The sequence below is a fragment of the Mirounga angustirostris genome, unplaced genomic scaffold, assembly GCF_029215605.1.
Source record: "Mirounga angustirostris isolate CCGP_5_RB_7025 unplaced genomic scaffold, mMirAng1.0.hap1 SCAF_5, whole genome shotgun sequence".
Taxonomy (NCBI): domain Eukaryota; kingdom Metazoa; phylum Chordata; class Mammalia; order Carnivora; family Phocidae; genus Mirounga; species Mirounga angustirostris.
In genome coordinates this window covers 159,654,554-159,679,671 of record NW_026991713.1, presented here as the reverse complement: position 1 = coordinate 159,679,671, position 25,118 = coordinate 159,654,554, and the positions used below count along the sequence as shown (strand labels likewise).

Below are 25,118 nucleotides of genomic sequence, written 5' to 3'. Positions count from 1 at the left end.
GGCCACTCGCGTTGCCTGACCCACAGTGACTCAGGAGGCAGCCAGGGAGCCATTCTTACATCTCCCTGGGGTCGTGGCCCCCTTCCTTTCCACCCACAACACAGAGGGTCATCCCCAGGACGGTGCGTGGGGTGCGCTCTCCCCACCCGGATCTGTCTGTCTGCCCCAAGCACTGGCCCAACACCCAGTCGGTGGAACTCAAGCACCCCAGTCAGCAGGTCGTGGGGTTGCCGACCTCAGCGGGGAGCCTTGGAGACCGATACAGGCCAGATGGAGGTCACACTGATGGCACCTCCCTCCTAGGTACAGTCAAGTCGCATCTGTACTCAACTTGTTGGCAAGGATGGGACATTGGTTTGGAAACGGATGGCGACCTCCATTGGAGCTAACAGAACACGAGCTAACACACAAGCTGGCCCGCAGTTGCCAGTTCCCTCCCAGATCGTGATTGTCCCCTCTGAAGCCAGTTAGGAAGCCAAGGAGCACGTCAAGCTGACCCCGTGTCCTCAGTTAAGGTGGGGCCACCCTGTTTGTGATGTCACTTGCTTTTATTCAGCTTCTCCTCAGTTCCCTGACGAGAGAGAGATTCCTGCTCTAGGCTTGTAGGGATCCCTTGACACCTGACAGATGTGACTGGCAGCAGTTGACTAGTCACATATTCTCACAGTTCAAGGGAGGAGGATACCACACACTGTGCAGGGCTGCACAGGAATTGCACTTGGGAACAGAGGGAACAAGCAGGGGCTTGGAAGGCAAGACTTTGTCCTAACAAGAAGGTGGGGCAAGTCCTGGTTCCCTTGGGAGGGTATGAGTGGCTTGCTTGAAGAATTCAGTGGGCTTCTAGGGAACTGAACGCTGCTCCCCCAAATCAACAGGCACTATGTCTGGTCCCTGTGATGAGAAGGGTTTTTGCTTAGGAGACCTTACGTGTGAGGGAGGAGGGAGAGGAGAACTTGCATTAGGCTGTTTCCGTCCCTCCTTGATTGTCCCTGGTGTGAAGACAGCCCTTAATATGGAATCTTCATTTCAGGCCTTATGCCCCAAGAGGTTATGAAAATGTCAGCCTTCTTACAACTACTAATGGCATTTCACAGTGAAACAGTATACAGAAGAAACATGTAAAAGTTGTACTGCTGTATGCTAGCAACGAACATGTGGGCTCCACTATCAAACATACGTTCACAATTACTAGTAAAACTATACTTAGGGATCAATCGAACAAAGCATGTCCAGCACTCGCATGCCCACAGCCGTTAGCACTGATAGAGGAAATCGGAGATATAAATAAATGCAGAGATATACCATGTTTGTGAATTGGAAGCCTAAGCATAGTGAAGATGTTCATTCTGCCCAGATTGATAGATCGATTTAATGCAATTCCTGTCAAAACCCAGTCAGGGTTTGTTTTCTTTTGTAGATTGATAGACAAGATGATTCTAAAGTGTATGTGGATAGACAAAGGAATGAAGAGTAGTTTCAGAAACAATTTTGAAAATAATAATAAAGTGGGAACATGCAGTCTACCCAGTTTCAGAACTTCTGCGATAGTTTTACTAAGGACGATTGTGTGGTATCTGCAGAAGGACAGACACAGATCAATAGAACAGAACAAAGAACCCAGAAAGAGTCCCCACAAATACGCTCAACTGAGTTTTGAAAAGGGAGCCAAAGCACTTCAGTGGGGGGAAAGCTGGCCTTGCGACAGACTACAGCCATTTCAAGCTTGTGATGAACACACAGACGCCAGACTCAGAAAACAGCACCAGGAGCGAAGGAAGACGGGGCTTTGACGGCGGTCCCGCCAGGTGGTGACGGGAAAGGAGGGGTAGACGGTGCCCAGGGCTCTGTGGGCGGGGCCAGAGGAGGCACCCAAGGGGCGCGTCCGCGGGCCGAGCGGGCGGGAAGCTGTCCAATCAGCGTCTGGGCAGAAGCGCCAATGAGCGGGAAGGTTGTTGGGCGGTTGACGTGAGCGGCGGGTCTGAGCCCCGGCAGCTGAGCGCGGCGGAAGCGAGCCCTCCTTCCCTCTCCGAGGCTGGCTCGTCCCCCCAGCGCCCGGGGACCCGGTTTCGTTGTTCTCGGTGGGGACAGCACCCCGGAACCTCCACGGCCATGGGCGCTCGTCCGAGGACGGCCTCTTTCAGCTCCTGTTCGTCCTCCTCGACAGACCCAGACGACGAGGGAGTGCGCGGCCCTTGCGAAGATGCTTCTCCGTGCAGAGGTGCCTGCCGGGCGCGGGGACCCAGCGTCCCCGGGGGCCTGGGGCCTGGGGCCTGGGTGGGGGGCGGGCCTGTGTCTCCGGAACACGCTCGTTCGCCAAAAGGGCGCCGTCACCTCGTGCGACCCTCGTTTCGCACGTGTGAAGTGCCCGGCGCGGGGCTTCATTCCTGGAGCGGAGAATGACCTCCCTTGTGCTGTGCGCCAGGCCTGGGGGGAGCGTGACTGGGAATGCGGCCTGCAGCAGGCCGGCGGGGTCTTGGCCTCCTTGGGGCTCGAGTCCTTATGGAAGCCCGACGAGAAGCAAGGAAGTCTAGCGTTGAGAGGGGAGGAGGAGTGCAGGTTCTTCCTCTTGCATAGGTCACATTCCGTTGGGGATCGTCAGGGTGCCCGTTGTGCACCTGAGATCAGGTCAGTCAAGGTGTGTTGGGGCGGGGCGGGGGGGATGGTCTGCCCAGGAGCACGTAGTAGTGGTGCGCAGAGCCAGGACTTTGCAGAGCTCTTGCGTGTCTGCCGCAGGAGGCTGCGTTCTAGGGGTGCAGTGGGGGCCGTGTTGTGAGCACAGATAGGTGTCGGAAAGCCCAGGCTGGGGTGTAGTTCGTTCGTTCGTTCGTTCAACAGAAAGTGTTGAGAGTGTACTTCGTGGTAGGCCCTTCTCTTTGGGGGGGTGGGGGGGGTGGGTATTCAGCGATTGGGAACCCAGGATAAATAGGACAGATACGGCGTCTACCCTATCACCACCTGGTTGGAAAAGACTGGAAGCAAATAATTGCCCATGAAATACATAATTACCGTTTTGCTTCGAGTGCTGAGAACTACGGGGTGCATTCGAGTTTGTCTTTTAGGCAGTAATGTTTAAGCTGAGAACAGAAGGCTAAGAAAAAAACGGGGATGTGGGAGGGTGTTCACTTAGAGCAGGGAAGGAGTGTGAACTGTGAAAGGAATTGAGGGAATGCCCTTGAAGCCGGGGCCACGTAGGGACTGTAGGGACTGTAGGGTGGGCAAGCCAAGGTTCGGGGTTAAGACTTGCAGTTTTTGTGGGTTCCTGGAGACTAAACATAGTGATTTAAGACATGGAGTCCAGAGCCAAGCTGATCGGAGCTCTGCCTCTTATGAGCTGTGTTCCTAAACCATTCTGGGTCTCAGTTTCCTGATGTGAGAAATGGAGATGATGATAATCCCACTTCTTAGATGATTGTAAAGATAAATGATATTTAACGTTAATGAAACACGTAGAGCCCTGTCTGACATGTAGTGGGTGTTAGTGGTGGTTGATTAAATAAAGAGGTAAATACATACATTGGTATTGAAGACTTGACGGTAGTGTGTGGTGAAATTTGTGAAGCTAAAAGCCTTCCAGCCAACTTCATTTCTTCTCCAGTGTTCAGGTGCTGTTGACCACATGTGTAGAACTGTTGAATTAGAAATAATGTTCGCATATCGACTGCTACTTGCTAAGAGACTCTGAAGTGCCATTGAAATAATCAGAAAATACTTTTCAGTAGCATAGTATAATTTTATTTAAAATGTATTGGTAGTCTTGATTATTTAGTATTTGTTGGTAAACGTTTTAGCAAACTTGCCTACTTAAAACAAAGTAAGTTAACTGTAGAGTAATTCAGACACAGCCAAAGGACAGAGAAGTAATATAACTAGAGCTTTCCTTTTCTTGACTCTCTAGGGGATAGTTTTTGTAATTTCTCTGTTCTTCTTTGCCTCAGTTTTCGATGCCCCCCTGTGTCTGCAGCCATCTAAACATTGTAGGGCAAGTTTGGGTTTGGAATTGCAGAGAGTACAGTGGTACCCAGCCCAGAGTGCACATCAGCAGAGCCTGTGGGGCTATTTAAAGAAAACAGAGATGTTCACGTCCTCCTCTACACTCACTGAGTCAGAGTCTTCTGGGATGGGCCCGGGGCTCTAAAGACCACGTATATTTGTCATCTGGTTGCATTTCATGAAAGCCTTTTTAGCACCGGGCTTTCCTTTATCTGAACAACATGCAAGAAGATTGGGAGAATCCATAAGTTAACGTTTGAGGACATTTTGCAGGGCTCTGTCCTTCCAAGTTCTGTGATACCGTGATGTGCATCTTCACTGTAGTGTGTTAAACCCTTAAACTTTGTCAGAAAGTCATGTGATTAATAACGTAGAGATTCCTTGCGTGAATCGTGGGCAGATCACTTTGTGCCTCAGTCCTGTGTTTGGAATGGGGATAAAAATGGTAGCCCACCTTTGGGATGTAAGGATTAAATGAGCAATAGATCCAAGGCAGTTAGCACCGGGTCTGACACAGAGTGAAGCCTTCCATAAATAATTCTTACTTCTTTTGCTTTCCCTCCATTATTTATTTATTTAAATACAGATTTTATTTACTTCTTTATCTTAGAGAGAGAGAGAGAGAGAGTGCATGCCCCTGGCGTGGGGCCAGAAGAGGAGGGAAAGGGGGGGGGAAAGAATCTCCAGCAGAATCCACACTGAGTGTGGAACCCAACTTGGAGCTCAGTCTCGGCACCCTCAGATCATGACCTGATGTGAAATCAGGAGTCGGACGCTGAACCAACTGGGCCACCGAGGCGCCCCTTGATTTCCCTCCATTCTGAATATTATTTGGTTCCAGCTATGTCCTAGCTGTGGGTTAGGCTGGTTCCTGCTGCCCTAGGTTACAGCCATAAAGCCCCTAAAATCGCACTAAGAAAGCCAGTTAGCCTCCCAGGACACCTAGGATTCCCTCCAGGAAAGGGAACCATCCCTTCCTCCCGTGACGGTGGTCAGCATCCTCCACAAAGGCCACTGGAAGCACAGCTGTCGTTAAACACAGTGGCTTCGTTACTCATCCTGAGGGGGAACCCACGTCATGGGGACTGTGGGGCTGATCCGTAAGAAAGAGGGTGTTAGAAAGAACTTACAGGATTTGGGCTTTGGGCGGATGTTTTTGGGAGTGTTCAAGGAAGCAGGGGTGTGCTCTGGTCTGGGTGCTGAGGCGAGGCGAGGCGAGACAGTTCTGGGATCGGGTAGCTCCATCAGTGTTTTCTAGAAGGAGGTGTGAAGAGCGTGACGGACGGTGTCATTCACAAGGAAGACACTCGCTGGTATCAGGCGGGAGAGAGGAGGATTGGCATTTGGGGGTGGGCACGACAAGCTGGTTTTTGTCTGTTTGGACAAAAGAGCAAGGGGTCCTCTTTGGTGTCCCTTCATCACCGGGGCCACGGCACCTCAAGCTGCTGTTCTGCGAGGTCATTTGCGTGCAACCGGAGAAGCACGTGGCGTCTCCTGGAGCGCCAGGCCCGCGGCGACCAGCCGTGCAGCCCGGCTCATGGTGCCAGGCCGCCTCCTCGATGTCAGCACTGCTCTTGCTTCTTTGCCAGTGGAGGGGGGAAGCCTTCAAAAGACAAATAGGTGTTTGCAGGGCAGAAGAAACTAGCCTGGCCGTGGAAGCCCAGGGCTGTGTCATCGGCACCTGACATTGGGCCAGGGAGCGGGGAGCAAGAGAGAATTCTGGGGAGGTTGTCAGAGAATGACTCGTGCGAGGACCAAGGGGTCAAGTGGGGGAGCTGACGTGCTCCGGGTTTTCGGACGGTCCCCAGGAGCCCCGTGGGAGATGCACTGCTGACAAAGAGCAGGTCTGTTCCCCTTTCCTTCCCTGTGGCCACAGCCCTGGCTCCGGTCCCTTCTCCTACCTGCTCTGTTGCAGCAGGTCCCTCTTGTTCTGCCTGCTTCTCATCCAGCTCCCTCTCCCATCCACGTGCTCCTGCTCTGGCCAGGGTGATCTTCTTGGAATCCCACATCTTCTCCTGTTACTGCGTTCCTTGAAACCTTTTGATTCCCCATCAGCCACAAGGTGAGAATCTGTACTGTGTGGCGACTCACTTTGCTTTTCCTGATCCTCTCACGGTTCCCTGGGTCTCCCGCTGCCAACTGGAAATCTGTATATCAATGTCTCTGAATTATGGCAAATCCATTCTTTCCAAAACTTCTCAAGATCCCCTTCCTGTATTCTCCTCCTCGCCACCCCCAGCCCCCCCCAACTCCGTGAATCGGGCCACTGTGTCCTTCAGTTCCCACGTGCAAAAGGGAGGAGTCCTCTTGGAACTCTGCTTTTACTTCCTTACCCCCTTGTGTGATCATTCTCCCAGACCTGTGATTTTATCTGCTAAACATCTCTGGAATCTACCTCCTTTTCTCCACCTCTGCTTTTGCCCTCTCATTCCGAGTTAAGGTCATTTGTGGTCTGCGCCATGGTTCTAGTCTGCTTACTGAGCTTCCAGGCGCTTCTACCGCCTCCAAATCCCTATCTCCCCCTGAAGCCAGAGGTTTGTGGAAGGCCCATTCGTTCATGTCACTGCCTAGTTTCCTGGCTTCTTGTTGCCGTTCGAGATAGACCCAAACGTTCCTTCTGTGTGTGCACGGCTGCTCCGTCCTTCTTCTCCAGTCTTGCTTCCCGCTCGCCTTCCCTGCTGTACTCGATCCGGTCATTCCTTCCAATGTGCCCTGTGCCCGCCGGCCTTGGGGCGGCTCGGCTGCTCCCTCTGCCCAAGATGCTCTTTCCCCCACCCGCCTTGCCTCACGAGCTCTCATCTTCCCTCAGATGACTGCAGCAGTCACTGCACATTCTTTATTGAACGCCTTCTCAGTTGCCAGAGGCTCGGTTCTTGTGCGCTTCCCGATGTGACCCAGACAGACCTCGGTGGAGCTGTTAGGAAGCCTTTCTTCCAGGGAGAGAAGCAGCCAGGAAACACAGAGGCAAGGAATCTGGCACATCAGGGGTCCTGGATGCTGTAGGAGCGTTGGAAGGGGTTGTCCTCTGAGCTGGGATGGCCAGGGACGGCCCCCTGAGGACAAGAGTGGGGAAAGCCTTGCAGGAGGTTGAGGGAGTGGGCCCTGTGCATGTCTGTGGGAACAGTGTCCCAGGCAGAGAGAAGGGCGAGTAGGAAGCCCTCCGTGGAGGGAGCTGGCCTGACTTGTTCCAGGAATGACAAGGCCAGAGTGAGGGAGAAGGGGAAGAGTAGCAGATAGGGTGTTAGGGACCTGGGATGGTGGCCACTGGGGGATTTTGAACTGAAGAATGAGGTGACCTGACTTGGGTTTTAATGGGATGAGTTCAGCTTCTCTGTTGAGAACAGCGAGGGGGGAAGCAGGGCGATGAGTTAGTAGGCTCCTGGAATATTCCAAGTCAGAGATGCTGCTGGCTTGGATCAGGATGGTAGGGGTGGAAGTGCTGAGAATCGATCCAGATTCTGGGTACGTGTTGAAGGGAGAGCTGATGGGATGTACTGACAGATGGGATGTGGGTGAGGCCGATGAGTCCAAGAAGGTGCCCAGCCTTCTGGCTCGTGTGAGATGCGGCTCCCTCCGGAGGCCCCTGACACCCTCGACAAGGTCCAGCCCCTTATCTGTTCTCTGTGCATCTCCTCTGGGGCAGTCAGTCCCGTTGCTCCGCAGACATCTCGTTTAATGTTTGTCTGCCCCGTGGGAATAGCGGTGCCGAGAGGGACCATGTGTGTCTCAGTGCCATGAGCCTTGTAGACCCCTAGTAAGTATTTCTGAGCCGGCCGAGTGATGAGGAACTGAATGGAGATGCTCATGGTTCTCTTTCCTGATGAGGGCTCCCAATTCCCATGTTCTGTTTCCCTGGTTTTGAGTGGTCTGTGTGTTTTAGAAACCAGGCCAGGGGCTGTAAGACGGAAATGGTATTGTGAGAATTGCAGAAGTTTCTCTGATGTCAGCCGCGTCGAAAAACGTCGCCCTCGACGTGCAAGTGGGTCAGAGGATCACCTCTTGGGAGAGGCAGCATTTTCTGGAGGGCCTAGGCCTTGCAGCTCACTGATGGCATCTTCCCGGCTCTGTCCAGAGTGCAGGGCTGGGATTTTGATCTGAAATATTCTGAAGGTGGGGGCTGCTGCTTTTCCTCCCCAGAGAAGACATGTCACTTGCGGATGAGAATATTCTGGTAAGGATAAATTAGCTGCCAAATTTGCCCATCAAGAAAGTCGAATAAATAATGGCTTTACTGGATTTGCGCTGCCTCCCCCCCATTTTTTCCAAAAGGGAACAAATTAATTTTTGAAAAGATCTGTGAAAAACAGTGGTCTCAGATCTAGAATACGAATTATTTTTCTTTTATGGTTAATTTTTTTTAAGGTTTTATTTTTAAGGGATCTCTCTGTACCTAACTTGGGGCTAGAGCTCATAACACCCAGATCAAGAGTCACATGCTCTTCCAACTGAGCCAGCAAGGTGCCCCTTCAGGGTTAACTTTTTAAATGACAAAAGTGAATACATATCCCCCACTCAGCCTCATTTGAATATAGTGTGCCTACAGGTTTTCATGCCTACAGTTTTTTAATGTCTGAATGTTTTTCCACAGTGGGGTTGTACTTTACGTGACGATTCTGTTTGTTATTTGGGTGGCTATGATTTTGCTATTAAGATAGGGCTGTGATGAACATCTTTGCATGTGTGTTTGAGTTTTCCCTCGAGATAGATTTCAGGGTAAAAACTTCTGCAAAATGATCCTCAGGAGTGGTTATGTCATTTTTGGTTCTCACCCATGGTAAATGAGATGCTAATCACAGAGTATTTCTCAGTCTTTTAAATTTTTTGTCAAGTGGCAGGGGAAAAATAATGCCTGTTTTCAATTTTTATCTCTCTCTCTATCTATAAATGTATGTTTTATATTTAAATTTAAATACGTATTTATTTTATATATATTTGAATTTATAGATGTAGCTCTATGTATTTATACACATACAAACATATTTCTAAAGATTTATTTGAGAGCGAACACGGGGGAAGGGCAGACGGAGACGGAGAGAGAGAATCTCAAGCCGATTGCCCACTGAGTGCAGAGCCTGAATGGGGCTGGATCCCACAACCCTAAGACCATGATCTGAGCCCAGATCAAGAGTCAGATGCTTAACCGATTGAGCCAGCCAAGTGCCCCTTACATTTATATTTTTATAATCACCTGTAATACTGAGCAATTTTAGTTGGTCCCTGTCACTGATACTTTTTTCACGGATACTTTTTTACATGAATCCTCGCTCGTTATCATTTTCCTGCTGGGTTGTTGTCTTTTTGTTTGGGTATTTATATTTTTCTTATTGATTTGTAGGAACTTTTTATAGGTCGGATAGTAGTCCTTTGCCTCTGTACTCGTTGCAGTATTTTCTCCCAAACGATTGTCTTTCGGTTTCGCTTGTACCATACATTTCAGGATACATTTCATTCTGAATCTCTGTGGTGCCCAATCTCATAGTCTAACTTTATAGCTTGTGGCTTTGGATAGTGCTTCAAAAGACCATTTTCAATCGCTGCATTTTCTTTTAGCACTTTTAGGGTTTGGGCTTCTGTTGCTTAGACCATTCATCTGTCTTTATTATTTTGTATGTTACAAGGTAGCACTTTTGTCCCTACACCATCTAGTGATGGTCTGTATCCCCCATGGATTTGAAAGAGCCCTTAAATGCTAAATTTTTATATATACTTTGACACAGACATGGGTATATCGTTCTTCACTTCCAGTTGGAATTGCTTTTTTCCTTTTGATGCCTGAACATTTTGCCTTGCGATATAACTTAGTTGTGAATTGATTGAGAGCGCCTATAGCTTGCTTCTAGAGTAAGAATAGGTTTGTACCGCTGAATAGCACCCTTTTCTTAGTTCATTTGAGCAGCTGTACTCTAGGAAGGAAGAAAAGAAAGGGACCCTGACAAAAAACATGTGTCTAAGCCTGTGAAAGCAATAGCTTTTTAGGTAGTCCTGCCATGTAGACTTCAACATACGTGTCATTGGCTGGAAGTCGTCATGTGGCCCTACCCCTAGCTGCAGGGACGTGGCGGGGGGGAGAATTTCTCACAGGGCAGATTAATACCTCGAACAAAATTGGGGCCCTCTTCGTAAGGAAGCAGGCGTAAGTGGATATTGAAAGGGGAACTCGGATTGGGGCACCTGGGTGGCTCTGTTGTTAAGCCTCTGCTTTCGGCTCAGGTCGTGATCCCAGGGTCCTGGGATCGAGCCCCGCATCGGGCTCCCTGCTCAGCGGGAAGCCTGCTTCTCCCTCTCCCACTGCCCCTGCTGTGTTCCCTCTCTAGCTGTCTCTCTCTCTCTGTCAAGTAAATAAATAAAATCTTTAAAAAAAAAAAAAAAAAGAAAGAAAGAAAGGGGAACTTGGTGGGTCAGCTCCATCTCTCATCTTTTTTTCTTTCCTTTAGAATTTCCCCAGGTAGGGGTGCCTGGGTGGTTCAGTCAGGTTGAACATCTGACTGTTGATCTCAGCTCAGGTCTCGATCTCAGGGTTGTGAGTTCAAGCTCCACATTGGGCTCCGTGCTGGGTGTGTTGCCTATTTAAAAAAAGAAACAAAGACAAGAATCTCCCCAGGTATTCTTCAGTGACAGAGGTGGGACGGCAGGGGAGAAAAGGAGATAATTTGTAAAATAAAATGCTGAGGTCTCATTGTTCAGCTTGATGAGCATTAAGAAATGTATACAGTTGACTCTTGAACAACATGGGTTGGAATTGCATGGGTCCACTTATAGGCAGATTTTTCGATAAATAGAATACAGTACTGTAAACATATTTTCTGTATGATTTTCTGAATATGTTCTTTAGTGTACTTTATTGAAGGAATACAATGTATAATAAATGTAACATACAAAATCTATGTTAATCAACCGTTTATGTTATCAGTAACGCTTCTGGTCGTCAGTAGGCAATTAGCAGGGAAGTTTTTGGGGAGTAAAAGTTAAATGACAATTTCGGACTGCACAGGGGTCAGCGCCCCTAACCCCTGGGTTGATCAAGGGCCAACTGTATATCTGTGCACCATCCCCGAAAACTGTATCTGAAACTCCAGAAGTTTCCTTTGTATGTCTTTCTAGTTAATCTCCTTACCTCCAGTGGTCATTTTCTGATTTCAGGATCTATGATAGAGTATAATTGCCTTTTCTTGTACGTCGTGTAAATGGAATCAAGCAGTATGTATCGTTTTGTCTTCTTTCACTCAGTGTGTTCTTTGCGATTTATCCATGTTGTGTGCACTTATCCAAGATACACAAAGCCAGATCCTACTACTTTAAGTGGTAAGGACAGATTTTAATCAGCAATGACTATTGTAGTCAGGAAAAGAGTCCAGCTTGAATGAAACTCAACCTTGATTTGTACAGAGGGTATTTTATGTTTTAAAGATTTTATTTATTTTTTGACACAGAGAGAGAGACAGCTAGAGAGGGAACACAAGCAGGGGGAGTGGGAGGAGGGAGAAGCAGGCTCCCTGCTCTGCAGGGAGCCCGATGTGGGGCTCAATCCCAGGACCCTGGGATCGTGACGTGAGCCAAAGGCGGAGGCTGAACAACTGAGCCACCCAGGCACCCCACCGAGGGCATTATAAAGAGAGGATGAGGGAGTCATGCCAGAGGTGAATTAAATCAGAGAAGTAAAAGATTACAAAAAGTGGGAAACGTGAAACCCCCTGGATTTACTCACTGGGAGACAGAGGCCAGACTTTTCATTGTTGGCTGAACAAACCATGGATGCCTTGAGTTTTCTCAGTAGGGACTAAGGGTGACTGGAGTCACCCTAGGGGTGGGGTCTTGAGCTGTTGTTAGGAAGTATGTTAGTGTTTGGGCGAGTCTGCATATGATAAGCCAAGGTTGAGGCCCCTTTGAGAAGAGGGCTCAGAGGAGTCAGGCTAGCGTTTGCTTAAGGAGAGAGTCTTTGTGAGTGTAAAATGGTGTGGTCCTTTGTATGTAGTGTGCATATACCACAATTTTTTCATCTGTTCATCTGATGATCAGGCATGTTGTTGTATCCAATTTTTTGGTCATTGTGAATAGGCTACAATAAACATTCTTAGAGCAGTCTTAAATTTCTCTTGAAATTGCTTAGTGGAATTGCTTAGTCACAGCGAAGGGATATATTGAACTGCTAGACTAATTTCCAAAGTGGTTTATCAGTTTACACTTCCCACCAGCAATACAGTAACACTCCAGTTGCTCAGCATCCTCGTGAACATTCTGTGTTGTCAGTGAGGGTGAAATAGCATCTCATTATGGTTTCACATTGCATTTCCCTGGTGAAGCATGATCTTAGGCACCTTTTCGTGTGTTTCTTGGGCATTCCGACATCTTTTGTGACCTGTCGAACGTTCAAGTCTTCTGCCCGTTTTTGTTGTTAATGTTGTTTTTGGTTTTGACTTATTGGAGTTTATTATATATTCTGAATAGGAATTCTTTGTCATACAGATGTATTTTAAAAATACATGTATAGGAAAATAAAAATTTTAAATACTTAGAGTAGCATCAAAGCACGTAAACTGGTTGGGGTGACTGGCTGGCCCAGTTGATGAATCATCTGTGTTTTGATCTCAGCTCAGGTCTTAAACTCAGGGTTGTGAGTTCAAGCCCTGCACTGGGCTCCATGCTGGGTGTGGAGCCTACTTACACAACAAAAACAACAACCAAAACAACCCCAAACTGGCTGGGAATAAGTCTCATGAAAGACATGAAACACCTTTACACAGAAAAGTAAAAAACTTTGTTGAGAGGAATTCAAGAAGACTGAAATAAATGGGAGCTCTGTTTTGTTCATACATCGGGGAAGATTTGATGTCCTGGAGATTTCTGTTCTCCACGCCTTGATTCATGCAAACAGTGCAATCCCAGTTAAATCCTAGCCATGTTTTTTAGAAGAAATGAACAAGTTGATTCTAAAATGTATATGGAAATGCAAAGGGTCTGGAATAGCCAAAAAAGTCTTCAAAAGAAGAACACAGTTGATGAACTTACACTGCTTCTTCTTGCTTAATTTTAAGACTTAGAGCAAAGCCACAGTAATCCAAGTCTTTGACACAAAGAGAGATCAATGAGCAGAGCAGAGAGTCCAAAAAATAGACCAAACGCAAGTACTGTCGACTGATTTTTGCCCAGAGTGTCCAGTCAGTTCAGTGGTGGAAAGGGAAGTCTTTTTAATGAATAATTCTGTGTGACCTGGACATTCAGGCGGAAAGAAAACGGACCTTGACCCCTCCCTCATTCTGACATACACACATTAATTTGGGATGAATCATAAGCCTAAATATGAAAGCGAGAACCAGCGGCGCCTGGGTGGCTCAGTCGCTTGAGTCCGACTCTTGATTTTGGCTGAGGTCATGATCTCGGGGTCATGAGATTGAGCTCCGTGTGAACCCTGTGTCAGGCTCCACGCTAAGCGAGGAGTCAGCTTGAGATTCTTTCCCTCTCCTGCTCCCCCCTGGGCGCGCTCTCTCTCAAATAAATAAATCTTAAAAAAGGAAAAAGCTAGAACCGTAAAACTTTTGTATGAAAACATGGGAAAATGTCTTGACAACCTTGAGGTAGACAAATGTTTTGTATGCAGAACACAAAAAGTTCTAATTAGAAAGGAAAAATAGATACACTAAGAGAACGAAGAGGCAAGACAGACTGGGAGAAAATATTCAGAATACGTGTTCTTAAATGTTTTATTTTTTCCAAAAGTACTTTAGCATTATTCAGATCCATGGTATCTTATTAGTGTATTCTTTATTAACTGTTTTTTTCTTTTTTCTTTTTTGTTTAAGTCAGATATGAGACATTGTACCGTGGGAAATTTCTGATTGGCTTCTCCTCCTTATTCACCCTCTGGTCAATGTTGGTTCCTTTTCCGTTCATGTCTTGCCCAGTGTTCAGGGACTCCTTGCAGTAGAGACAGTAGATTTTAGATCCTATTGATCCTTGTGAAGTAACTGGCAATTCGATGAAGCCAGAAAGCAATAGCAGTAGCTTCCTTTGGGGGGAAATGATAGCCTGTGAGTCTTAGTCAATTGAGGCCCAGTGTTGTTTTTTGTTTTTTTGTTTTAAGATTTTATTTATTTATTTATTTATTTATTTATTTATTTATTTATTTATTTGAGAGAGCGAGACAGAGTGGAGGGGGGCAGGGGGAGAGGGACAAGCAGAATCTGCACTGAGCGTGGAGCCTGAACACGGGGTTCGATCTCAGGAACCTGAGGTCATGACCTGAGCCGAATCAAGCGTCAGACACTTAAACGCCTGAGCCGCCTAGGCACCCCTGTTTTTCGTGTTTTTTTGTCTTTTGTTTTTGTTTTGTTTTTCTTAGGTGATTAAACACTTAAGGCCTTGCGGATCTGCTGAGGAAAGCAACAGCGCTCACAAGAAGGGAAACAAACTCAAAGTCTGTGTAGGTACAAAGTCTGTTGCGCGTAAGACTTTGCTTCCTGCCTTCCATTTATAAGCAAGAATAAACGCAACAGGAAATAGGAACCCAAAACTGAGACTAAAGGACGTAAAAGAACAACAATAAAATTAAAAATGAGAGGTAGAGCATATCTTCAAGGCCCGTATGCAGCATGCAGTTAAAATTCCCAACTTGAAAACCGATGCTGAGAGTATTGGATTGAGTCTTGCAATTGCAGATATATACATTGTAGGTACATATATATGTACATACAGGGCACCGCATATCTATCTATCTATCTATCTATCTATCTATCTATCTATCTATCTATCTATCTACATGCACTGTGTATCCCTACAGAAGCAGACACACATACACACCGACACCATATCAGCAACTGAAGTGTTGGGGGAGGGATGGAAGTCCAAGTGGGTAAGTAGGTTTGCAAAGCAATGGAATTAAGTTTCCTCCGAGGTTGCACAGCTTGAGGAAACAACCTCGACCTCTGTCTGTAAGCGGTGCCTTCCACAGAGGGTGCTTCTGAGGGCTGTACGTGTTCCTGTTTGTCCAGCGTGTGGAATAATGCCTGGCATTGTAGCCAGCACTCATGAGTGTTGATGAGAAGTGAAATGAAGCAGCCCCAGCCTGGACCCTCACTGGCTGGAAGAGCGGGGAGGGCCCCTTCCCATTCCCTCTGATGGAGAAATATCCGGTGGAGGGCATGTCACACCTTTCCTAGCAAGTTCCCACCGTTGCAGGGGACGCTCCTGCCGAAGGGGCCAAGTCAGTCAGTGCTTCTTGAATGAACTGGTGGCTGCAGCAGATCAGTGTTTCCCACGGGAGGAATGGGAGATGACTTGAGGTGGCACCCAGATAGAAGTTTTACATTTTAATAGGTATTTATTACAGGGTGTGTTAGAAGAAAATATTAGGTAGCACGTCAGACCTGGGTACTAAAAAGAAGTGAAAATTGCAGGGAACACTGGATTGAATAAACCCTGAGAAAAGGTCTTTCTAAATATGGGATCTTTTTTTTCCTTCTTTAAAGATTTTATTTCTTTATTTTGACAGAGACAGTGAGAGCGGGAACACAAGCAGGGGGAGTGGGAGAGGGAGAAGCAGGCTTCCCGCTGAGCGGGGAGCCCGACGCGGGCCTCGATCCCAGGACCCTGGGATCATGACCTGAGTCGAAGGCAGACACTTAACGACTAAGCCACCCAGGCGCCCCTAAATATGACATCTTAAGTCAAGCAGAGAAAGTCACTTATCATATGGTTTTACTTACTTGTGGAACATAAGGAATTGCGTGGACGACTTTAGGAGAAGGAAGGGAAAAATGAAGGGGGCGAGATCGGAGGGGGAGACTAACCATGAGAGACTATGGACTCTGAGAAGCAAACAGAGGGTGTTAGAGGGGAGGGATGTGGGGCGATGCGTTAGCCCGGTGATGGGTATTAAGGAGGGCACGTATTGCATGGAGCCCTGGGTGTTATACGCAAACAATGAATCATGGAACAACTACATGAAAAACTAACCGATGTACTGTATGGTGACCAGCATAGCACAATAAAGAAAAAATAAATAAAGAGATCTTTCATTCTTTGGGTTTTATTTTATCTATTTATTTGTTTAACTTTTTGAGAGCGAGAACACATGTGAACGGTGGTAGGGAGGGGAGGGGAGGGGAGAGAGAAAGATCCCAAGCAGGCTGCACGCCCAGTGCGGAGCCAGACGTGGGGCTCCATGTCAAGACTCTGAGATCACAACCTGAGCCTCAGCCAGGACTCGGTTGCCCAACAGACTGCGCCACCCAGGCGCCCAGATTCACTCTTGATGTGTCCTGCAGTCACTGTGCACCATGTTGGAGTTGTCATTATCTGTGCACGTGGACGTGCTCGGTCTTCCTCGTGGCGTGGCTGGACCGCTGCACCTGCAGCCCCTGGCTGCTTCGGTCCACGTACCATTTAAGGGCCATTTGAAGAAGGAGCGCAAATCCCGATTGCTATTCCAGAACCATCCGTTGAGACCTTCTGACGAGATCAAGAAAGACAGAGGAACACAGCCTACACCTGGAGGGTCGGGAGCTTGGAAAGCAATCTCAGAGCCGGTGATGGCGATCTCTTCAGAAACTCAGCCTCGCCAGTGCCCTTGGCGGCTCGAAGGTCAGTGTTGTGTGGCAACTCACAGATCTCCTGAAAGGGAAGACTTGACCAACTCATGTCACTCATCCTTTCCCTTTTGTTCTGTCCCAAAAGTCTAAAAGGGCTTTTTCATAAACATGAAATGAGAATTGTAAGCAATAAGAAAGACATGGACTAACTGGCAGTGTTTCTTTTTTCTTTTTTCAGTCTTACAATTGATGGTGTCTTAGAATGAAATATGGCCTATGGTTAGTTTAGAAAAATTATAAAACAGAGAGAAATGAAAACACATACAGCCCAGAAATCTCTGAGCTTTCACCTGTTTCTCTGCTGTTCTTCAACCTCCCTGTATACCTTCTGCTACTGGAACATTCCGAGGCGCTTCCTGCCCCCATGCTGTTGTCCTTCATCTGGCATAAGCTCTGACTTCTCTGTGTCTCTGTCGCTGTGTCTTCCCGGGTTCCCCACTGTATCCCCAGTGCCTGGCACTTAGCAGACACTCAACAAGTATTGCTTGACTGGATCAAGAGTGTTAAACTGAGGGCGAGCACAGAAGCTGCTCCTTGTCATCCAGGAGAGGGCAGTAGGAAGGACAGGGAGGAGCTCCTAGAGGAAGGCGGCTTGGTCAGCTTTTCAGCAGGTAGAGCTGCTCAGCGGGGGAGCGAGTGCCTCCGTGGTGGGGCGTGCTCAGGCAGTAGCTCGGTGTTGTTGAAGGGTGCTTGCCCTGCATGTCAGGGTCGACCAGGTCATTTGGAAGGCCCCTTCCAACCAGACATCCATGTTTGCGGACTCTTCTCCCGGGTCTGTGGTTCTTTCTCGACTGCAGATAGGGCTTTTACCACTGGATGGCACCAGATGAAGGCTGTGAGGACAGTGCTCATCCAACCACCCACAGTGAGAACACAGTTTTTTCTCTTTTCATTATGGAAGTTTCGTTGATCTGTACAATGTTATGTCAGTTTCAGGTGTGCAGCATCGTGATTCGACAAGTTTGTTCATTACTCAGCACTCACCACGATTAAGTATAGTCACCATCTGTCACGGTACAGTTGTTATGACAATATTCTTGGACTATATTCCGGATGTTGTACTTTTCATCTTTGTGAGTTATTTATATAAGTGGAAGCTTGTAACTCTGAATTCCTTTGACCAATTTCGCCCCCCCCCTTTCCGTCTGGCAACCATCAGTTTGCTCTCGGTGTTTAAGGGTCTATTTTTTTTGTTGGTGTAGAGAACAGATTTTTCATGGCACTTATACCCCAAACACACACTTCAACAACTTCACAGAAACAGTCTTTAACTCGTACAGTATGTAACGCATACTGATTTTTTCTAGTTTACTCTAGCTGACTGCATTTTCTAAGACGGGGATTTGCAAACTATTACACTGATTTTATGACACGGATGGGTCACAATCCACTGTTTGAAAAGCACTGTTTTAGACAACGCAGCCTGTTCAGCCTTGTAAAACTCTGTGGGTCAGTTTTCCTTGACAGTCTGGGCTGTAGCAAGTTGTGTCCCTTAGTGAGTACTTGGTGTGTTTCTGTGTTGAGCTGCTGCCTTGAGCAGCAGTAGGTATGTGCTTCCTTATGGGTGTCTGTGGATGTGGGAATATGGACGTGGGAGATGGCGGGGGGCGTGTTTGTACAGGATTAGCACCTACTGTAGTCCAGGCAGCGGTAAGCCTTGTCAGTGGATATGAAGAGAAGATATATTATCTGTCTGCTTCTGGGAGCTCAGAACCCAGCTGGGTGACATCACATACACATACACACACACACACGAGCGTGCACACCCCCCCACACACACACCCCCTCCCCTCCCCCCCACACCCCCTACCCCTTTCAGCTTACTCATCAAGCAAATGGAAATGAACTGATGCGCTCAGAATACCACTTAGGACATTTCAGGGTGTAACAGAAGACCAACTCCATTTGGTTTATTTATTACTTTTTTTAATGTAAATTCAATTAGCCAACTTACAGTACATCATTAGATTCAGATGTCGTGTTCAGTAGTTTGTCAGTTTCATATAACACCCAGTGCTCATCACATCACATGCCCTCCTTAGTGCCCATCACCGAATTACTCCATCCCCCCACCCACCACCCCTCCAGCAACCCTCCCGTTTGTTTGCTAGAGTTAAGAGTCTCTTACGGTTTTTCTCCATCGCTGATGACTTCCCATTCTGTTTTCCTTCCCTTCCCCTACAGTCCTCTGCCCTGTTTCTTATATTGCACATATGAGTGAAACCATTTGATATTTGACTTTCTCGGATTGACTTATTTCGCTCAGCATAATACCCTCCAGTTCCATCCGTGTGCATGTAAATGGTAAGTATTCATCTTGTCTGTTGGCTGGGTAATAGTCCATTGTGTGTATGTGTGTGTATATATACACACATATATATATGTGTATATATATACACACACATACACACACACACATATATATATATACCACATCTTCTTTATCCATTCATCTGATAAGACATTTGCAAATATCTTCTCCCATTCCGTAGGTTGCCTTTTAGTTTTGCGGACCTTTTCCTTTGCTGTGCAGAAGCTTTTTCTCTTGATGAAGTTGCAATAGTTCATTTTTGCTTTTGCTCCCTCGCCTTTGTAGATGTATGTAGCAAGTAGTCGCTGCGGTTGAGGTCGAAGAACTTCCTGCCTGTGTTCTCCTCTAGGATTTTGATGGATTCCTGTCTCACAGTAAGGTCTTCCATCCATCTTGAGTTTATCTTTGTGTATGGTGCCAAAAAATGGTCCCGTTTTATTCTTCTACATGTGGCTGTCCAGTTTTCCCAGTACCATTTATTGAAGAGACTGTCCTTTTTCCACTGGATATTCTTTCCTGCTTTGTCGAAGATTAGTTGACCATAGAGTTGAGGGTCCATTTCTGGGTTCTGTCTTCTGTTCCGTTGATCCATGTGTCTGTTTTTGTGCCAGAACCATACTGTCTTGATGATTACAGCTTTGTACTCTAGCTTGAAGTCTGGCATTGTGATGCCACTAGCTTTGGTTTTCGTTATCAACATTCCTCTGGCCATTCGGGGTCTTCTCTGGTTCCATACACATTTTAGGATGATTTGTTACAGTCTGTGAAAAAAGTTGATGGTATTTTGATGGGGATCTCATCGAATGGTTCGATTACTCTGTGTAGACATTTTAACAGTGTTTTTCCAATCCATGAGCATGGAACGTTGTTTCATTTCTTTGTGTCTTCCTCAATTTCTTTGCTAAGTGTTGTGTAGTTTTTGGAGTACAGATCCTTTACGTCTTTGGTTAGGTTTATTCTTAGGTATCTTATGGGTTTCAGTGCATTTGTAAATGGGATCGATTCCTTCATTTCTCGTTCTTCTGTCTCATTGTTAGTGTATGGAAATGCAACTCATTTCTGTGCATTGATTTTATATCCTGCTGAATTCTTGTATGAGTTCTAGCAATTTTGGGGTGGTGTTTTGGGTTTTCCACATAAAGTATCATGTCATCTGCAAAGAGTGAGAGTTTGACTTCTTTGCTCAGTCGGATGCCTTTGATTTCTTTTTTGTTGTTTTCTGATTGCTGAGGCTAGGACTTCTCTAGTTGAAGAACTGCGGTGAGAGTGGGCCTCCCTGTCATGTTCCTGACCTTAGAGGAAAAGGTCTCCGTGTTTCCCCATTGAGAATGATATTCGCTGTGGGCTTTTCATAGATGGGTTTTATGTTATTGAGGTATATCCCCTCTACCCCTATACTGTGGAGAGTTTTAATCAAGAAAGGATGCTGCATTTTGTCCGGTGCTTTTTCTGCATCCGTTGAGAGGATCATACGGATCTTGACCTTTCTTTTATTAATGTGAAGTATCACATTGATTTGATTTGCGAATGTGGAACCACCCTTAGAGCCCAGGAATAAATCCCACTTCGTCACGGTGAATACTCCTTTTAATGTGCTGTTGGATCCTATGCGCTAGTATTGTGCTGAGAATTTTTGCATCCATGGGGTCTTTGTCTGTTTTTGGGATCAAGGTCATGCTGGCCTTAGAGAACAAGTTTGGAAGTTTTCCTTCCATTTCTGTTTTTTGAAACAGCCTCAGAAGAATAGGTATTAGTTTTTCTTTGAATGTTTGGTGGAATGCCCCTGGGAAGCCATGTGGCCCTGGACTCTTGTGTGTTGGTAGATTTTTTGATCACTGCTTCAGTTTCCTTGCTGGTTATGGGTCTGTTCAGGTTTTGTATTTCTTCCTGATTCAGTTTTGGTGGCTTACAAGTTTCCAGGAACGCATCCATTTCTTTCAGGTGACCTCATTTGTTGTCCTATAGTTGCTGTGTGTGTTCTTAAGATGGTTTGTGTTTCTTTGGTGTTGGTTGTGATCTCTCCTCTTTCATTCATGACATTATTATTTTGGGTCCTTTCCCCTTTCTTTTGGATAAGTGTGGCTTGAGGTTCATCAAGCTTATTAATAATTTCAAAGAACCGGCTCCTGGTTTCATTGATTGTTCTACTGTTCTTCTGGTTTCTATTTCATTGTTTTCTGCTCTAATCTCTATAATTTCTCTTCTCCTGCTTGGTTTCGGCTTTAGTTGCTGTTCATTCTCCGGCTCCTTTGGGCGTAAGGTTAGCTTGTGTATTGGAGACTTTCTGATTTTTTGAGGAAAGCTTGTATTGCTATGTACTTTCCTCTTAGGACCGCCTTTGCTGGATCCCAAAGGTTTTGAACGGCTGTGTTTTCAGTTTCATTCATTTCCATGAAATCTTTAATTCTTCTTTGATTTCCTGGTTGATGCATTCATTCTTTCGTAGGATGCTCTTTAGCCTCCGAGTGTTTGAGTTCCTTCCCTATTTCCTGTTGTGACTGAGTTCCTGTTTCAAAGCATAGTGGTCTGAAAAGAGGCAGGGAATAATCCCAATCTTTTGGTATCGGTTGAGACCTGATTTGTGCCCCGGTATGGGATCTCTTCTGGAGAATGTTCCATGTGCCCTGTAGAAGAATGTGTATTCTGTTGCTTTAGGATGGCATGCTGTGATGTACCTGTGAAGTCCATCTGGTCCAGTGTGTCATTCAGAGCCCTTGTTTCCTTGTTGATCATCTGCTTAGATGATCTGTGCATTGCTGGGAGTGGGGTGTTGAAGTCCCCTACAGTTATTGTATGATTCTCGTCGTGTTTCCTTCATTTGGTTCTTAATTGGTTTATGTAATTGGCTGCTCAAGTTAGGAGCATATATATTTATAATTGTTAGATCTTCTCGTTGGGTAGGCCCTTGAAGTATGATATAGCATCCTTCTTCATCCCCTAATACAGTCTTTGGTTTAAAATCTAATTTGTCTGATAGGAGGATTGCTACCCCAGCTTTCTTTTGAGGTCCATTCGCGTGATCAATGGATCTCTACCCCCTCACTTTCGATCTGGAGGTGTCTTTAGTTCTACAATGAGTCTCTTGTAGATAGCATATGGATGGGTCTTGCTTTTTTATGCAGTCGGATACCCTGTGTCTTTTTTTTTTTTTTAAATGATGACTTTTTTTTTTGAAGATTTTATTTATTCATTTGAGACACAGAGATACAGGGAGAGAGAGAGAGAGCGAGAGAGAGCATGAGCAGGGAGAGAGGCAGAGGGAGAGGGGGAGAAGCAGGCTCCCCGCTGAGCCAGGAGCCCGATGCGGGGCTCGATCCCAGGACCCTGGGATCATGACCTGAGCCGAAGCCAGACGCTTAACCATCTGAGCCCCCCAGGCGCCCCTACCCTGTGTCTTTTGATTGGAGCATTTAGCCCATTTAGATTCCGAGTAACTATTGAGAGAGATGAGTTTAGTACCGTTGTATTACCTGTATAGTCCCTGTTTCTGTAGATCTTTTTCTTTCTGGTCCAGTGTTACTTTTGGGCTCTCTCTTGGCATAGAGGATCCCTTTTAGTATTTCTTTCTTTCTTTTTTTTTTTTTTAAGATTTTATTTATTTGACAGAGAGAGACACAGCGAGAGAGGGAACACAAGCAGGGGGAGTAGGAGAGGAAGAAGCAGGCTTCCCGCGGAGCAGGGAGCCCAGTGCGGGGCTCGATCCCAGGACCCTGGGATCATGACCTGATCTGAAGGCAGATGCTTAGCCGACTGAGCCACCCAAGCGTCCCCCCCTTTAGTATTTCTTGCAGGGCTCGTTTAGTGGTCCCATAGTCTTTCAGTTTCTATTTGTCCAGGAAGCCCTTTAGCTCTCCTTCCATTCTGAATGACAGCCTTGCTGGAGAAAGTATTCTTGGCTGTATGTTTTTCTCATTTAGTACCCTGAATAGATGATGTCAGCCCTTTCTGGCCTCCCAGATCTCTGTGGATAGGTCTGCTGCCAGCCTAATGTTCCTACCCGTCTAGGTCAGGAACCTCTTGTCTTGAGATGCTTTCCGGATTTTCTCTTTATTTCTGAAATTTGCAAGCTTCGCTACTGTATGTCAGGGTGCTGATATATTTTTATTGATTTGGAAACGGGTTCTCTCTACCTCTTGAACTTGTATGCCTGTATCCTTCCCCAGATTAGGAAAGTTCTCAGCTATGATTTGTTCATATATACCTTCTGTCCCTCTTTCTCTCTCTCTCTTTCTCCTCAGGGCCTGCAGTAACTCCTCAGCGGGGAGTCTGCTTGCTTCAGGATTTTTCTTTCCCTCTGCCCCTCCCCCCGCTCACTCTCTAAAATAAATAAATCTTTCAAAACAAAAGGAAGAGATCGAAGGAGGGAGGCAAGATGGTGGCACGGTAGGGGAGCTCGTTTCATCTGGTCCCTTGAATGTAGCTAGATAACTATCAAATCATCCTGGACACCTCTGAATTCAACCTGAGATGTAAGGAAGGAATTGCTGGAATTCTACTAATAGACAAGTGACCACTTTTTGCAAAGTAAGAGGTGCGGAGAAGTGAATCTGCGGGGATATATGGGAAGATCCTCTGCGGGGAGAGGGAGCCTGTGTAAGCCGGCCACAGGCAAGTGATACAGCCCCAGAGCGCAAAATCAGAACCTTTAGAAATCTTCTCCGCTAAGAGATAGCCCTGCCTGAAAGGTGCTCTGGTGGCAAGGTGGGGCAGCATCCAAGGTGGGACAGTGTGACCTCAGGATCCCTGGGGTCACAGGAAGAACAGGGGTGCTTGAGCCGGCAGAGTTCCCAGGCACTGGAGTGGGGAAACTGGTTAGGGTCAGGGAGCAGGGGGGGTTCTCAACTCAGTTTGCCATAAACCACGAACCACGGCTCATCTGGGTGACAGCTATTGTATGCGGGTCCTGCACAGGGCAGACAAGGCGGCGCCCCTCTGCCTTCTCCCAGGAGGATCGGTGCAGGCCCTCACCACAGGAGCCTGCAGACTTTGGCACACACAAAACTGAAGACCGCTTATCCCTGACAGTTTACTGAAGAGAGGGGACCTCGATCTTTTCGCTCCGGGCCTGGAAATCGGGGCGTGGCCATTTTTCTTTTCATCCTCTCAAGTGGCCCAGAGAGCCTTCGGGGAATAGAATCACATAGAGCAACTACAAGCAGTTTACACTGAGCCCGCCCCCCCCCCCCCCCCCCCCGCAAGGGGCGGTACAACTCCCCCCAGGCCAAGACACCTGAGGGTCAGCACAGCAGGCCACTCCCCGAGCAAAGCAGCTGGAAGAACAGGGGAAGAAGTTTAGGAGCCCACAGGAGTGCAAAACTCCAGCACTAGGGGAAAACAGTAAATTGAATTCAAAGGTTATTTCATGATTCGTTTATCTTGCAGTTTAAAATTTTCCTTTTCTTTTTTTCTTCCCAACTAGTTTCTTATTTTATCAACTCTTTCATTTTAAGTCGTTTTTGATTGTCATTTTCTACATTTCCATTTTTTAGAGATAGTCTTCAGTTTTGCTTCCTTCTGCTACATTCAATTTTATGTCTGTATATATGTAACCTTGGTGATTTTACACTTCTGGGATTTAGTGTCTTTTAACAAACAGGCCAAAATACACCCAGGATTTCATGGAGGTTTGACCACCTGGGAGATAATATTCTCTCTTCTCCCACCCCCCAGCCACCCCCCACATTTCTTTTTTCTTCTCTTTTTTGGTTTCTGACCTCTTCGGATTTGACTAGTGTGTATTTGCTTGCGTCGTGGTTGATATTTTTTATGTTGCTCTCTTGTTCCTCCATTCTTCTCTGGGCAAAAGGAATAGAAGGAGGAATTCACAACAAAAGAAAGAACCGGAGGATGTACTCTCTGCCATAGATCTAATTGATATGGACACAATTGAGCTGAGCCTAAACCAAGAGTTGGCCGTTCAACTGACTGAGCCACCCAGCTGCCCCTCCATTTGGTTGAAATGGTAAAGACATTTATTAATTCACATGAGGGGCATTTATTAATTCACATTATCCGATGAGGGGCAGAGCAGGCTATAGGCCCACAGGGGCTTCGCATGGTTTTAGGGATGCAGTGTCCTTCCAGTACTTCTCCTTGTCCTAAGGCTGGTTCCCTCAACGGTTGTCAGAAGCCCTTCAGTGGTAATCTGGGCTTCAGCTCCCTGGTTTAGAACACTGAAAGTTTGGTTCCTTGTAGTGTAGACCGGGGAGAGTTTAGGCTACCATAGCATTTTC

The 25,118-nt window shown here is 46.7% G+C and overlaps 1 protein-coding gene across 2 annotated transcripts in view; it reads left to right on the top strand.

Moving 5' to 3' along the window:
* Nucleotides 1-1,127: 1,127 nt before the first annotated feature.
* Nucleotides 1,128-25,118, top strand: part of LOC135364565 (thyroid receptor-interacting protein 11-like) — a 35,225-nt gene continuing 11,234 nt past the window's right edge. The window contains exon 1 of one of the 2 annotated variants that reach the window (XM_064592866.1): nt 1,128-2,218. The gene's annotated coding sequence lies outside the window, so the exon portion shown is untranslated. Of the gene's footprint in view, nt 2,219-18,959; nt 24,848-25,118 lie in introns of those variants that run through there. The other variant, XM_064592867.1, reaches the window with a different exon arrangement.